Raw genomic sequence first — 13,989 nt, 5'->3', positions numbered from 1 at the left:
GGATTGTAGTCATGATTTTGTCAGCCCCAGGAGCGGTATTACGCTGTGAGGCTCGTGTTCGGGACATACACCTCTTCCTTCGCAATCGGAGCGTCAAGTTTTGGTCGTCGTTCCCCTTCATATTTTAGGAGGCAGGATCGCGCGGAATCAATACCCAGGTATCTGGTTTTTAAGGCGCCAATTAGATCCTGGTTTCCCCCGTTTTCAGGGTACCCTTGAGAGAGGTGCAAAACTACCAAATTTTGCTGGTCTGATTTTTCATGAATGACCGTGACCTACGTGGAAAGTTGCCTAATGGTAAAACGCGACAGAGTTGCGGAATGAAAGACATCGACTTTCTAAGGAGCCCGACAGCTTTTTGTGCAATCAGTCATAAGCTGTAGGAACGCAGCTGCTATTGCCACACCCTTCCCAGGCATTGCAGCTGGCCTGCCCATGTCGCTCAAAACAAAACGCTGCAGAACGTAGCAGCGCAGCAGTCTGCGCCATCTTGTGCTTGGATGTGTGAATGACTCGCTGTTACTGACATGCCCACATTAAAAACAATTTTTTGGTTATTCTCTTCCGGAAATTCTCATCGTTAAAGTTGTTCTTTCACGTTAATTGTGCCCACCATGTGTACAATTCCAGGAATACTGTCGCCGATGCTACACCGAAATGAACAGCCTAATCAGATTCCAGGCGCTACAGGAACAGCGCAATGCATTCCCGAAAACTCAAGAGCACCAGTGAAACATTTCTTCTTTCTGGGGTTATACGTGCCAAAACCAGTTCTGATTATGAGGCACACCGTACTGGAGGGCTCCGGATTCATTTTGACCACCTGGAGTTCTTTAACGTGCGCTACAACGCAAGCACACGGGCGTTTTTGCATTTCGGCTCCGTCGAAGTGCGGCCGCCGCAGCCGGGATTCCATCCCGCGACCTCGTGCTCAGCAGCGCAGCGCCTTAGCTGACTGAGCCACCCCGGCGGGTACCAGCAAAACACGAAATCGTACCAGCGAAACACGAAATTATACGGTGAGACATAATATATTGCTTGCCGACTTAAGACAGTGTTGCGTCGCCACTCGCCAGTGCGCATTGTTTGGTTGTTTCTCCCGAGGCAGCCCATTTGATCAGCGTCGCCCAGACGATGACTCTACCCTACCGCCACCTTCCGTGGAAGCGGTAACCAGCGCGAAGGCCACTCTCCTGACCCTGACAAGATGACCGTCACGGAGAGCAAGAAACCAGCTCGACGACTTCAGGGAAAGCAGCGTGAACCCTGAGTTTCCAGAGTGCCTCGTCCTTGCTTCGAAGGTTGGAAAGCAGAGGCGGAGTTCTGTGAACAATACGACCCCTCTGATTGGCCGCACCAAGGTCATCGAATTCCCTTGCGTAGGGAACTATGGAAGGCTGCTGTTCTATAAGTGGATACATTGGGCGCAGTGGTGTGGCTTGACCTGCTCTGATGTGTGCTGAGTCTTGTAATGGGTGAGACAGTCAGTGTTCCTATGGGGGGGGGGGGGGGGGGGGCGGGTTGCTTCCATATCTGGAGCCACTGTTTATATGCAGATTAAACCCTTTTTCTTTCACTCGTACTACTGGACATCCCTGTGGCTGGAGGATCTCGGCCCAAGCGCTACCCCGAGTTCCAACAGACAGACTCTTTCATTTCAGTGATGAACATGTATAATGGTTGTAGACTTAGTGAGTATTAAATAAATCTGCAATACCATATGGTCAATTCAAAACAGAGGAAACCAGCTATCGAATGTTTTATAACTGCACTAGAGAAGTCATGTGAACATCAAATAGTCGAAACCGTGAAAAAACAACTGAAACAACTGTTACACGTTGGCTGATGTGGGGTCATTGTTTTCAGGTACGTTGATGAATTTTGTTCGATTTGAGCCGACGGAACCGTAATAGCTTTCTAAATATATGACGTGATGACGTGTACCAGGAAAAACTGGGGTCGGAGATTGCAGCTGAATGGCCAAGTAACAAGCGAGGTTTCTGCAGTACGAAATAATTGACCTCCATGTCAGTTGGAAGTGCAGCCCACGATCACGAAAGTGATTTTGACCATACTCATCAACGCCTCCAAGCATGCCTAAACGAGAAATAGACACTGCTAGTCAATGGACATCGCTCACTAGGTTACGTGCACAAACCATAACGAAGTGTTTTGAATAACATATAGGCGAAACAATCTATAGATCTCGCGCACAGTGGGATTCGATGTTATGCGAAGCATATTGCAAATACCTGGCCATCCAGTATTTCAGGATCCGCAAATTGCTATGAAGTGGAGCAAAGTGTTTGCCCTTCATCAACTTCGTACAATTACACTACGTGAGTCTTCCCGCTTGTAAAATTTTCATTGAATATTGCCAGCCCTATAGAGACGACCCGAAATACAGGCATTGACAGATTTGTAGCTCATTTTACAGCTACAGATTTGACAGCTACAGATTCGACAGCTACAGATTCGACAGCTACAGATTCGACAGCTACAGATTCGACAGCTACAGATTCGACAGCTACAGATTCGACAGCTACAGATTCGACAGCTACAGATTCGACAGCTGCAGATTCGACAAGCTGCAGATTCGACAGCTGCAGATTCGACAGCTGCAGATTCGACAGCTGCAGATTCGCAGCTGCAGATTCGACAGCTGCAGACTCGACAGCTGCAGATTCGACAGCTGCAGAGTTCGACAGTCTGCGATTCGACAGCTGCAGATTCGAAGCTGCAGATTCGACGTCTGAGATTCGACGCTGCAGATTGGTGCAGATTTGTAGCTCGAGCCTTTGGCAGACAGCTTCAGGCTGTACATGGGCGACCTTTACTGGCCTATCCCGCGTCGATGCAAGGGTGACGCGATCATATTGTCATGGCAACAGCAGCTGTAGCAGATTATCGTTAAGTTAAAGAGGAATGTGTCTGCAGAAGGCAAATGTGTTCACAGAAAAATACATTTTTCGTTTGCGTTTGATCTTAGCGCGGTATATTTGCTGCGGTAGCCGAATAGTTACGGCGTTGCGCTGGTGAGCTCGAAGTTGCAGGTAATCTTGCAGGCAAAGCGGTCGTACCATCAATGACGGTGAAATTCAGAACACTGGGTGCCTTGGGTGTACGCATACATTACATTAGCCCGGCTGGTCAAATTTCGTACTGAGCCCCCACAACAGGGTTCGTCATAGTGAGATCGCGATTTTGCCGCGTAAAACCCAAGAATTTATTTATTTTAATCGCCCCGCACAGCTTCATTTGCGGTCGAGTGAGCCTTTTGGAGGAGGCTCGTGAGCACCGACACGTGCTGCTCGTGCTCTGAGCCTTTCGTTTACTTAGTGACATCTCTGCTCTACGTGGTGTTTGCCACATGAGAGGGGGAATTTATGTACTGCGCTCTCCTTACAGGTCACATATCCAGTGACGTGCCGTTTGTTGCACCTTGCCTCTTGCTACCACAGGAGTTGCTAGTTTTGCATAGCCTAGGCAATTTCCAAGTGGTGAAAAAGACTGCTCTTATACTTGGGCGTTCTGCTGCCTTCTTCAAACCATGTGAAATCTTGAGCAAGTAAGAGTAAATTGTACCTAGTAAAACTTTCTGCTGGGCGAGTTGGTTCACACTTGCAAAGAAAATGGTTATGCGCAAATAAAAAACACGGACACAGTAATAGACGCGGACGAGCGCAAACCTTGAACTGACTTTATTTTTTCCTGCGTTGTCAATATATACTCTCAATGACGTAGGTACAACAGCGGTGATCACATGACACACGTCAAAGATTACAACGTGCCGCGCAAGAACATCATCTCAGTTTCTTTTAAAGAAATTGATGTATCACTTATACAGCCATCTCCTTTTGACGAAATATGAAAGGCTTCCAACATTTCACGGGCAGTTGTATCACGGCTTTTGCCAAAATTTTGATGCCTCGGAAATTTGGCACACACATGCAATGCCGGACGTGCGCAGGCAAATGCGCATTCTCATTATTTTTAATCGACAGCTCATGTTCTCTTGCACGAACGTTGACGCACCGGCCAGTTTGCCCTACCACATGATAGCGGAATTTCGTACACAACGCCAACCGCGCATTTTACGTAGGGCGGTTCGTGCTTTTTGCCGCATCCTCCAGGATTCTTCTTCTTAGCAGCACAAATCCTCGTTCAGAGCCCAGCGAGCTTACGCGGGGCTGAAAAAACAACTGGCACAGCGTGCCTACTCGCAACCTTCTTCAAATTATGAGAGGTGCGATGTATGTAGTGCAACACTTTCAGGACGGCTCCAGCACTGCAGCCCAGTTTTTGCACCAGCGCGGGCTGCTTTTGACTCTCGCAGAAGAACCTCTGCAACTGCCGTAACTACCGTGCAAGGGTAACCGGCATCCAACACACGCCGAACCTGGTCATTAAAACTATCCTGCATAGCATGTGGGCACGATTTCCTGAGTGCAGAACCCAGAAAATGTTCCATAATCCCTCGCTTGACGAGCTTAGACTGCGCAGAATCATATGGCAATAATGCTATTTGCGCTCGGGGATTCGAAGACCAACAAATATGATCATTTAAAAACCGAAGCCATAGATCTAAAGACTGCAGTGAGTCACTAGAAGGGATTTCATGTGTGAAGGTCAGTCCCTTCCCATACTGCCGAAAGGCAACAAAAATAGCATCAACAGACTTGTCTAAGGTAAAAACAAGTGGTTCCTTTAAAAGTAATAAAAAGTCGTCAACATACCTAAAGCTTTGATAATGTTACTTTTCTGTAAGATTCTTGACAAACAACGATCCACGTCAGCTAAAAAAATGTTGCACAAGACAGGTGCCACACAAGACCCAATGCAAATCCCTTGGCGCTACAAATAAAAACTATTCTCAAAGGCCACAAAATTTGACCGGAGGTAAAATTCAAGTAAACTGATAAAATCATCATAATGATAAATCATTATTAAAAGGATCCTGGGCCCAACGGGAAACACCGGCAAGTTTGTCGTGTTTTCCCATCACACAGGGTCATTGATCGGACTGCCTTACAATATTTAACACAAGCTGTGAACGGGTGCTTCTAACATGGTCGTCTATATTGTAACAACGGTGGGAACAGGGTGGAAGAAGCAGAGCACGAGCTTGTGTAGGAAGATAACGACGTTAGGCACTTGCCTGCGCTGCCTATCTTTTGTATATCAGCTGTATATAGGTTTCACTATTACTTTCATCTTTGTCACATTTTGGTGGAGCTGCGGGGTGCATCTCATGCAAGACGGAGCTCCGAAGCGGACGTAGCCTCATGCCGAATGACGTATATATATAGAGGCTGCACCAACGGCGACCTCAACGGTGCCCACCATGCCAACCGTCATCTTGGCTCAGGCCCACGACCCTGGCACGTTTACGGATGTACCGTCAACCTGGACGGCGCAGATTGGATCCGGCTGTACGAGCGTGTCAGCGGAAATAACAGGTGGAATCAGACCCATATGTTAGCCAATGTGATCTTCTACATGAAAAGCATGACAAGCGCCTGGGTTCAGACATACGAAGAGGAGTTAACGTGTTGGGAGCAATGCAAGAAAAAGCTCTGTGATGTTTTCGGAAGGACAGTTGGACGACAATGAGCCGCGAAGAAGTAACTTGGAACTCGTGCCCAGACGTCAACCGAGTCACACGTGACGTATATTCAGAACGTTCTTGCCCTTTGCCGCAAGGTGGACGAGCGAATGCCGGAAGATGAAAAGGTGAATCATGTGCTGAAAGGCACAGCTGACTACGCCTTTAACCTTCTTGTGTACAAGAAGTGCACCAGAATGGACGACATCATAAGTGAATGCAGACGTATCAACGAAGCGAAAGGCCATCAAATTGTCCATCAGTATACCCGTCTTACAAACACAGCCGATACATCATCGTGCGAAGACCATTCCCCGCCTCAGCCGACCACGTCAGAGAGCACTGTGCGCAGCGTTCGCCAAGATAGAGAATATTGCCGGTTAACTCCCAGACGTATGCCCCGAACGATTTTTGACCGACGGTTTCGGTCATCCAGTCCGTCGTTCGCGAAGAGCTGGCGAACCTTCACGTTCCCTCCGTTTGCCCTATCAACCGATCCGACGCCTTTACTACTGTCCCGGCTCCGCGGAACCAGTACCCCTCCCAATGGAATGGCGGACACCAGATGACAGGCCTATTTGCTTGAACTGCCGTCGTGTTGGCCATATTTCCCGTCACTTCCGCAACACCTGGACACCCTCATTTCGATCTGCGTTCCAACGATATCATCGCTCACCAGGTAGTCGCCCCGCCGCCAGAAGAACCCACAGAGCCTTACCACCGTGCTGAGGCCTCGCCACCTACACGGCAGAGTCGTTCGCCTTCTCCTCGACGCCCTTGTGCCGGCGCTCGCCGCAAAACTGACGGGTGCATCTCCGAATGGTGACGCTGCTACATCGACTCGGACTGAAATTCCTCTGCTGACCCTGCCGACGGATAGAAATTTACTTCAGGTATATGTGGATGGTGGTCCTGATGTACCGGTTGATAAAATATTGGATTTTTGTCTTGAGTACTCTTTTTTAGGAAGTTTTGGCAGTCTTCGAAGTAGCACTTGGTATATTTGTTGCTTGCCCCCAGTATTACTTTGAACGGCAGGCGTTGATCTCTTCATTACCGTCAATTTACAACAGGCCATTCGTTGAAAAATTGTTACAGGGTCATTGGTCGGACTGCCTTACAGTATTTAACACACGCAGTGAACGCGTGATTCGCACATGAACGTGTATATAATCGCATCCTACTGACTGTCCTGTTCGTTACTTCTCGACCCCCTGCTTTATCTCTTCCCTTTTCCCCTGAGCATTGTAGCAAGCTAGAGCACTCTCTCTTTCCTCATTATATTCTCCTCTCTCTCTTTTAACGCGAAATCCTTATGTGCTTATGTTGGCGGTGCCCTTGGCGTGATCTTTCCGTGACCTTGGCGAAACTGTACCTTGACGAAAAATGGCTGACACCGCAAAGAGTAAAAACACATCTTAAATGCTGGGATTGACGTCATGTTTCGCAGCGAGGTTTCTATTAAAAAAGGGAAACTAGTGGCTTTTGAAAGAAACTTTTGCAAATTACATACTGCTTACATAAGCTGCACTTTCATGAAAGAATGATCTTGTAGATCACGAGCATTCGACATGGCGATCACACCTTCTAGCTCTCCATAGGCTGTAGAAACCCAGTACTATGAACATGTCATAGGGAGGACCAGCAGTACTCCTAAACGGTAGGAACCTAATTGCGTATGCAGTCATGTCAATGTTCTTCTTAAGCGTCCGTTGGAGAATCTCCCAGAAAATATATCGTCCGTACAGTCTATAAAACAGTGGTCTATGGTTTCGGCACGAGGACAGAGTCGACAGTTCGTGGACCACGGCACGAAGCAGCGGCTCGTGTTCAACCAGGTTTGCAATTTAAAGAAAAATCTTTTAACTGAAGGAGGTATACACATTTTACGGACCCGCATACTTACATCCCTAAAAAAATTAAATTAAGGGGGTTTACGTTCCAGAACCACGATCTCATTATGAGGCACGCGCAATTACATCCTGACAAGGCCGTTTTAAACAAGTTGCACGATACAACGGGTCTAGTAAAATCAAGTCCACCAGGGCAGCAGAAATTGCTTTTCGACACGCAGTGAAAATGTACTCCAGCCTGAATCTAACTCAAGAAAATAAATGAGTCAGCGACTTCCTTGGGAAAGCCCCAAAGTGCCTGTGGGACATCTTTGGCATCTGACGTCATTACTATATTAGGAAGATAATGAACTAATCTGGAGCTGCTCCATGGTTGTGGTTTTTATGAATGGGTGTGCCTTCTGAGTGCCTGATTGCAGACGTCACGTGGGTCACAAAGGCGCGTTGGTACCACTGCTCGCGAGTTCATGCTCGTCGTAGTCTTCCACAGCTCGCTCCGATGCCGCTGATCATGCGAGCGTTGCCGTACTGCCACTTGCAATCGGGCCACTGCTCGCGCGTTCGTCGTGGTAGTTTTCCACAGCTCGCAGGCTTTCGCCTTCACGTTTCACAAACATGCCACACTTACTTTTCTATAAGGCTTCGCTTCAAACAGATTCCAGCATTGCTGTTGGCTCTGCAGAATTCTTTCGTAACTACATGCGGCCTGAAGAACAATCAACAGGCGTAATTTTGCAGTGCAGCTTTTTGTCGCCGCGTCAAGTTTTTGCCAAAAATGAATTTCTGCAGTTTTCTTATCATTATTCTGTGTCTATGCAAATCAACTTGAGCCGGTTCAAACCACATTTTTAGCTGCAGAGTTGAGCCGGGCCTCACCCATTTTCGGTGAGCCGAAAACAAAAAACAGTAAAAATTTCGGTTCGACACTCTGCTACGAAGTGTTTGTTTATTCGGTGAACGTTCTTTATCAGTCCTATCTCATTAACACTGTAAGTAGTTGAAGGTTGGACGCCGATGAGAAAAACATATACTGTGTTTCGACTGCTGCATGGGAGCATTGCTCGCAGTGATGATGATGGGGAAGAAATTTCGGTTATATAGGTTTGAAAACTCGACGTAAACACCGCGCGTACATGTGTGGAAAGTCGACGCGCCTTGCGATTAAGTTGGCACTAAGTTGAAGACGGAGTTCTGGATGAGTAGAGTGCATGTTCAGAGACTTGTGGATGACGTTGTCCGCTTTGTTTCACTATCCACTAAGGCCTTGTACTACACGCTCTTGTGCCATAATCGACATGACCCTGCGTTGTACGGACTACCAAAATTCCCAAGTCTGACGTACCCGTGCACCCATCCTTCATCACATCCATTTGCCCCTTTACATCATTTTGGAGGTTGCTGCTCCCACGGTCGGGAAAAGCTCGATACATGCTCGCCACTCCCTAGACGTCATCACAAAGTCGTAGTTTCGCTCGAAAGGCGAAGCCATCGATCAATCTAGTGGACACCTATATGAATTAAGGATAGTAGATGTATCAGCTGTATAAACTTGTATACATAGGCGCACTAACTAAATTAACCAGCATTGTGTCACGCGCGTAGAAGCAAATATGAACGCCTGTCACTCAATGACCGCGGAAACTCGCTGTCAAACGCTGTAGGGAGTAAGCGCAGCAGCAGCAGCGAGTGAATTGACCTTCAGCTCACCGATCGGCATCAACGCGAACTAAGCCGCGAAAACACAGCGCATGTGGAGTGACCTAGAAATAATAGGGGAGTGGCCGAAGCGCCGGGCTCCGGCGAGGGCCTTTTTCTGTGAACTGCCGCACCGCGCCGCTGCTGCTCCGGACCCGTGGGCTTTTCGCGCTCGCGAGTCGCGCAGAAAGCGAGGGTCGTCTGCTACGTGTTGTAGCTTGTTGCGTCAGTTTTCACCCAAAGCACTTAGTCTATTTAACTTCAACAGTGTGGTGCTGCATGGAGCTTACCCACCTTTGAGCGTTTTCTTTGTGCTTGGGCAGCAAGAGAATGCAAAAGCTAACGCGTCAAACTCATAAGCGTGGCCTAGCTCCGGTGCTAGAGTTCGGGAACGGTAATGCGGTAACTGTGCGCGCGTAGAAACGCGCTAAATGAGCCCGCGCAACGAAAGAACGCCAACAACAACACCAAAAAAAAAAAAAAACAGTATAACGCATGCGTACCGCGGGCAACAGCACCATGCTTGAAAATATAAGAGTAACGAAAAAAGTCGATTAGTCCGTGCAGGTCAAGTGAATACTTACGTGCTGCAGTGACCGCTTGGCGTAGCACTACGCGCTTTTCACTCACGGTCAGTTAGTGGTTAACAGCCATATGAATATGTATTATTCGACAATTTTTTAGCCCTCGACAATACTTTATTATGAACAGAGCACAGTGAAAAGGTGAGGGGAGCAAAAGAAAGAGCAGAAGACGGCCCTAACGCCGCAATATTGTTGGCTTATTTCGCTTCAGAGATAGTGTACACGAACATTCTTGCTGTACACTAGCTCTTCAATACAAACTTCGCGCACGATGTACCTTAAGGTTCACCGAGAGCGAAGCTTGTTTCAAATTCAAAGGCATTTGAAAGAAAAGCCATTCCAGCCAATAGGTAAACAAATAGGTAAACAAGTATTTCTTTTTCGGGTATTGAAATGAATAGATAGCTACTACTAGTCTAGTCATTTACTCATTATTGTTATGTAAAAGGTATTGCTGCAATAGCCTTGTTTAATAATCCATGAATCCTCTTTGAAATTACCAACGTGTAATTTCACATGATATCATAGTTATTGCTTAACGTGTGATTTTCTACGTAAACTAACAAGCATTCATGACGCGTGACGATGTTTGTGCTGGTATTATATTGAATGGGAAATCGTCTTAAATATTGCTGTCTTTGATGCACGACAAATATCGCTATTGATTCTACATATCTCCAAGATAGTTACCCTCAATAACAGTAAAACATGAAAAGTTTATGTTCTGGTGACTAGTTGACATCTATCATTACGTAACTACAAGTACGTAATTATTGATCAGTAAGTATATTTGCTGTGTAGGAACCGGCGAGCATACGCAATAAATATTCCTAAAGCTACTGTCATGTTAAAATTTGCTTAGTGTTTGCGCTCTTGCAACAAAAGAAGGCGAAAGACGAGTTGCACATTCCACGTTCGTTTTCTGACGTTCACTCGTAATTATCAAATGAAGCATACATTGTTGCACTGTTAGCGTTTCATTTATTTTGGTTGGTCTTGTTTTTTGCCGCGTATATTTCTCGCGTACCATTTACCTACACGCGTGGGAGCTTAGTGGCTTTGGTAGTTGGACTGCTCGAGGACGCGGGTTCGACTCCCGGCCACGGCGGCTTACATTTCGATGGAGGCGAAATGCATAAAACACCCGCGTACATAGATTTAGGTGCACATTAATGAACCCCAGGTGATCGAAATTACCGGAGCCCTCCACTACGGCGTCTATCATAGCCATATTTCGATTTTTGGATGTGAAAACCCAGAAATTGTCATCAGTATTATCACCCCTTGCCTGTGCTCTCATATCTTCATAATATACGGGGCAAGTTCGACACGTTGAGATCGAGATTGGCCTTCAACACGTTCTTGTCGTCTTGAATGCCCACAGCGTCAGAGGGATATTTCTGGCCGAAGAATGCGGGTTTGCACTACACGCCATATTGTTATCGTTAATCGTGATGGAAATGCAAGTATGTGAAGCTACTAATGCCATGACCCATCAGTAATCTTAGTCACACATTTGTGCCTTTCCACGCTATACTTTGGTATATAGTATACCAATTAGGTGAACGAGACGCGATGTTATGCTGTTTGTATTTATCTTTGGACACATTCCGCTTCCAGAAGAGCCAGTTAAGGATTTCACCTTAATAAAGAAACAGCATAGAGCGCGCGGCAGTCTTGTAAAATAAATCGAATGCATGAAATAAACTATAGGGTGTAAAAGCGTTAGCATGAGATAGCGATACCTGCTACGTTCTCTTCGTTATCAACTTATCGTGATCTCCAGCTCTTTTTTTTTTCTGTAGCACGTTCACGTTGCTCACTTCACGCATAACTAAATGAAGTAAGCGCGCGGAATGCGTTCCCCAAACAGCCGCGTAAGCGCGAACCAAGCGAGCTAGAAGGATACAGACAAAATATCCGTATTCACAGCCGGCAAACGCGTTCTCTGTGTGGTGAGTCACTGCGGTGTTACCTTGCGGTGACGTGGTACTTATTATAGCCCAAATTATCGCAATGTTGGCTAAAGAAACCAAAATATCAGGCTCGAAGCAGACGCCCGCCGCCTGGGCGCGGCTTCCGCAGCGGAGAAAACCCACGGGTCCTAGGGTGCCTCGATGCCAGCGCCGCCGTTCGGTGGTGCCATCCTTTGACCGCACCCGCGCCGCCGCTTTCTCGCTGCGACGCCATCTTGAGTCACAGCGAGCGGTTGCGAGTGCTTGGTGCCGGTGCTTAGTTCGAGACACAGTGCGCGCGGATGCTACGCTGACGCTTCTACTTGCTGGACAGTGTACAGCCGCATGAATGACAAGCTTGTCAAGTGCATCGAGTCGACATGACGGGCTGTTGTGTTCCGAAGTGCACCGGATCGACGCGTAAAGGGCTTCGTTGTGTACGCTTCCCCCGGGACCCAGAGCGAAGGAAGAGATGGGAAGCCCAAGTAAAGCGGTATCACTGGAAGGCAATAGAAAGCTCCTACATTTGCGAGGTAAGTGTCAAGAAAGTTTAGACTATCGCATCGTGTTTTTCATAAATAAGAAAGTATTCTCTGATCCTCGCTCACGTACCTACGTTCGCTCACGAACTAAGAACTGCACCGATGCTGAGTAGCCTTTGGTTTGCAAGCGCGCGTCGCATGGGCTTTTGCCGTTTTGATCAGCGCAGTCTATGCGAATAGTACCCTTATTTTAAGAACTGACGAAAATGCTTCGCCGCGAAATAGCCTTACATTAGCTACAAATCGTCATGTAAACCACCTATTTACTTTTTCACGGGAAGCACACATCGTGTGTCTCTTGTTTCTTTTTTTTTCCCCTCAGTTTCTTTTTTCGCTACTGGTTATTTGGTTCTAAAGAACGCAGTGCTTCTTCTGGGGAGAGCGGCTGTTGTGTACGTGGCAAGCGAAGCATTGTGATTTTCTCTATTCTCAGCAGATATCTTGCGGATCTCAGATTGTTAAGTTATATAGCTGATTTTTTAGACGAATATATTTGTAGTGTGGTGCTCGTAAGCCGATGGTCATTCGTGCTCATTCCCGATCGTAGTGGGTACTGTGACGGTCTTTAAATGCCTGTGCACGGTATGCCCAGGTGTAGTAGAGTTAAGGGGCATCATGGGACCAAAATGCTTCGGCGCTTTCTGGCTGGTGTCTGTTGTAGCCTGTGCATTTCTTCGAAACGTGTGAAGCGAGGTAATACAGCATTACTTCTGCGAAAATTTATTTTTAAGCAGTGTAATGGGTTCTCTGTATTTACAAGGCAACTTTTCATATTAATAATCACTTTTGTTGTTTTACTTGTACTTAGAAACACTTTGAAGAGGACCAGTACGAGGGAAATCGACAGGAGGGCGCCGTCTGTTAAAGTCAACAGCCTACATCATCATGGACTATATTTTCGAAGTGAAAAACATTGCTAATCTGTATTTGACTGTCTTAGTTTCATTTACGGTTTTTGTACGCGATATGTATGCAGTGTTGCTTATTTTTTCAATGTATTTATCAGTGTTCTAATGGTTATTTATAAAATGTTCTGTACTCGCCATCGATGTGTTTGGCTGATGCGACGTATTCGATGGTAGCTGATGTATTCTAGCTGGATATCTTGATTAATATTACCCGCGGTTCCGTTTTCTTGTTTGCATTCTTGTTTTCGATTTATATTGTGTGTAATAAGGTTGATGTACTCACTTGACCCCCCCCCCCATGTAATGAATAAATTAAAAAAACTCTCACTATCCCGAATTGTGTGTCGAGCCTACCTTGCGAATTTTTTTTTATCTCGTCTTTCAACATAACCTTCAGGCGCCACACAGTACATATAATTTTTCATGTACATATCTCTTTTATGATTGATTGTACTAGACATTATTAGTAAATGCATTTTGTGCATCGTTTGGTTTCTTGTGTGTACTACGCAAGATTGACACAAACAAGTTACGTTACATGTTTCTCTACAGCACTAACTAAACCTTATTTTCACAACGCAGTTATTTTTACACCAGCTTAATCCTATCAGCACACAGTTTTGTGGGCAAAAAAAGCAAAATTGCGCGTAGATATCGTCAAATAATTACAACGAACGCGAAGAGCACGCGCAGCGCAAGGGAAACTAACCGCCGTGCGCGAGTGGCTGGCTATGGTAAAGGAGGCGTGACGTGTAAACCAAAATACAACAGCGAAAAAGAAAAAATTCCACACACAGGGGTCGCAAACCTTATATACCAAGCATCGAAGCGCAAAAAATATAGTGCG

The 13,989-nt window shown here is 46.4% G+C and overlaps 1 protein-coding gene across 17 annotated transcripts in view; it reads left to right on the top strand.

Annotated features, from left to right (window-relative positions):
* LOC125941611 (zinc finger protein 391-like) overlaps positions 1–13,989 on the top strand; it is a 330,617-nt gene that overhangs the window by 116,886 nt on the left and 199,742 nt on the right. The gene's annotated exons all lie outside the window — the stretch shown is intronic.

This window comes from Dermacentor silvarum, chromosome 11 (assembly GCF_013339745.2).
Source record: "Dermacentor silvarum isolate Dsil-2018 chromosome 11, BIME_Dsil_1.4, whole genome shotgun sequence".
NCBI lineage: Eukaryota > Metazoa > Arthropoda > Arachnida > Ixodida > Ixodidae > Dermacentor > Dermacentor silvarum.
The sequence above is the reverse complement of the archived record's forward strand: the minus strand, read 5'-3'. Positions and strand labels throughout refer to the sequence as shown.